Below are 2,939 nucleotides of genomic sequence, written 5' to 3' on the forward strand. Positions count from 1 at the left end.
AGTTGTTTGCTGAGAATAATATAACATAAATATTTGTATGGGATTCTTTGGTGTTATAATTATAATATTTAATATATTCAAAGTTGTTTTACCAAGGATAATACAACACCGTAAGTGGAGAAGGTATGCCTATAGAATCCTTTGGTTTTATGAGGATAATAAGTAAGTATCTTGAATCATTTTGGTGTTAGAACTATTATATTTGTTGTCATCAAAGTCCAATATTTTTAAGAAGAAAAAATGAAAACATTTTCAGTTGAGGATGAAATGTTTTACATATTCGTAGGTTCAAGGCACTTTGAACATTGGATAATATTTGAGTCATTCATCTTATGACATGCCAAGGAAAAAAATCCTTGTTTCACTTCTTACAAAAAGAGAACAGAAATATTCTCCAATACATCATTAAGAAACAATACTATCATTCGCAAAGAGACCATCAAGAGAAACTGTAAGAAATATAGAAAGATAATCATAACTAAGATAGAAAATTTGGAACCAACCCTTGTAAGGGAATGAAGGCCACAAGAAAAAAACAGAGAGTAATAAGAAAAAATTGAAAGAGTCTTCACTACTAATGGATTTGTCCATGATCTGTTAAAAAAAAATGTAGCTAGGGAAAAGTGAGAGAGAACGCTTGGAGAGGGAATGAAATTCAAAATTCCTCTCTTTATAGATGTGTTGAAAATAAACCTCTCAGAATAGAGCATTGAGATCTAAAATAAGGTGCATCTAGCTAAGAAGGACAGGGAGCTGTAAAAAATTGGTCTTGTATGCAACGGATCGTGGAAAGGGAGTCATTGAGAAACAAACTAATATCAATGTTGAGCCAAAGTGCCGCCTGTAAAGCTCCCCACAGTGTCAACATCTTAGCCCCGTAGTTGTTTCACAAACCCTAGAACCATCTAAATATAAAGGAGAGAAGAGAGTCAATATGGGGAGATAATCCACACCCGCAACACCCATTAGAAAAATCCCCATCAAAGAAGAAAATAGGAAAGATTTTAGCCAGATCAACTAAAATAGTAGATCGGGGAGAAACCTTAGGAAACCATAGCCCCACCTCCATGAAATATGCCACAATATGAATGGAAATCAAGACAATGTTTAGGGAGGATCCTTCAAAGATATAAGCATTTCGAGCATGTCAAATACCGTAGAAGACGTAGAGAGAAGAAACACTATAATCCTGACTTTTCCGATCCCAAGAACTAATGCAAGCTAACATAGAAGTATGGTCCACATCAATCTATAATCCCAAGAGTGAAATCACCCATTTCCAAATTTCCTGGGAAAAATGGTAGATGTAGAATACATGTAAGCAATCCTCTGCTGCTAACTTGCAAAGTTGGAATACGATTATGGAGGGTTAACCATGTGACGCACACGATCTTATACGGGAGTCGAGATCTCCACATGGGATAACTTAGATCAATAAAGGGAAGGGATAGTGAACAAGAAATAATGTGTCTGTATGCTTTTGTAGCTGCAATGAAAGCATCAAATTATTTTCCACCCAATTCCAGTTTCTCTGGGTGTGTGGAAAACGAAACATCATATTAACAAGGATTACATATGTAGGGTTGCCACTCAGCCTCCATAAACACCGGAATCCCAAGATTTCTTGCATGTGGCCAAATTGTGGAAGATTGAGGCAACAATTGTACCCTCCCAATACTGGCTAGATTGTTCAGCCCTTAATTGATGAGGAAATCAATTAATGGGGTAGATAAAATATGGCTTCTCGACATTCCTTTGATGGCATCCAAACCCACTTGAATTGTCTGCCGATCCCCAATGACCAAGCGCATATTTCTACATAACCATGGCACGACAACCGTTGGAAATGTTGTTTTCTGTTGTGATAAAATGACGTATACCTCTATACATTAGGGAAAATTTTAGGGGCTAATACTCGTAGGTTGGCTAATTTCCCATCCTTTTCTCAAAAAAGTATTTACCATGTTCCATTTTTTTCTAAAATCATTCGCCCAAATTTTATAGTAGACCATTATTTAACCTTAAAAATTTCCAAAATATTATATCGACTAATATAAAATCATTGGAAATCTAAATATTTCTACAATAATATCACCAAAAAATTTCAAATTTACATATTAGGGACTAGTAAGATTTACTAAGGTTTCTAAACTTTAAGGTAAACTTCCATTCTTAAAATTTTCCTTGCTAAACATATGCCATATACTCGTCGTGACAAGCACTTGATTGAATCTTTGGATGTTCGAGATTCCTCAACCACCATTGTTTTTGGGTCTAAAAACGAGATTTATCCCAACAAATGGATTCACTTTATGGAGATGGAATTGAGACCAAAGAAAATTTTCTATAGAAAACTCAATATTTTTTATGATAACATTTAGAATTTGCAAAATGTGCATCAAGAACATAGGGATTCCTTAAAAAACAAATGAGACCATATTTAACCTACCTCCCAATGACAGCCATCTATGGCCACGTTTGAGAAAAGTCCTCTCGAATTGTGTAACGTCCATCTTTGGTTTCAAGATGCATCCCAAATATTTAAATCCCTTAGATAAACATTAAATCCTCACCCCAAACAAGGATGCTATAACTTTTATCTCTAGTGAGTCTCTCCCATCTAAAATTAGCTCCCTACACAAAGTCTAACATCTACAGATAGTAGATTTGATAACTTACTATTTCTAAACATCTTGCATCCCTTAATAGCACATGTTTCCTTCATAGCCTGAAGCCCTTTACTGAAAAAAATAATAATTAATATCAATAACAAAGGAGACAATGTGTATCCTTGTCTTAACCTGCTGCTCATTTTGAAGAAATTCGCGGTCTCTACATTTATAATTACTTCCATTGAAGCAGCCGAAACACATGCCATTATCCATTAAACAGTCCTATGGTTGAACCCTATTTTATAGAGTATCGACCAAGAATTTTTT

The sequence above is a fragment of the Pinus tabuliformis genome, chromosome J (genome assembly GCF_031772625.1).
Source record: "Pinus tabuliformis cultivar Carrire ecotype Pingquan chromosome J, CPIR1, whole genome shotgun sequence".
Classification (NCBI taxonomy): Eukaryota; Viridiplantae; Streptophyta; class Pinopsida; order Pinales; family Pinaceae; genus Pinus; species Pinus tabuliformis.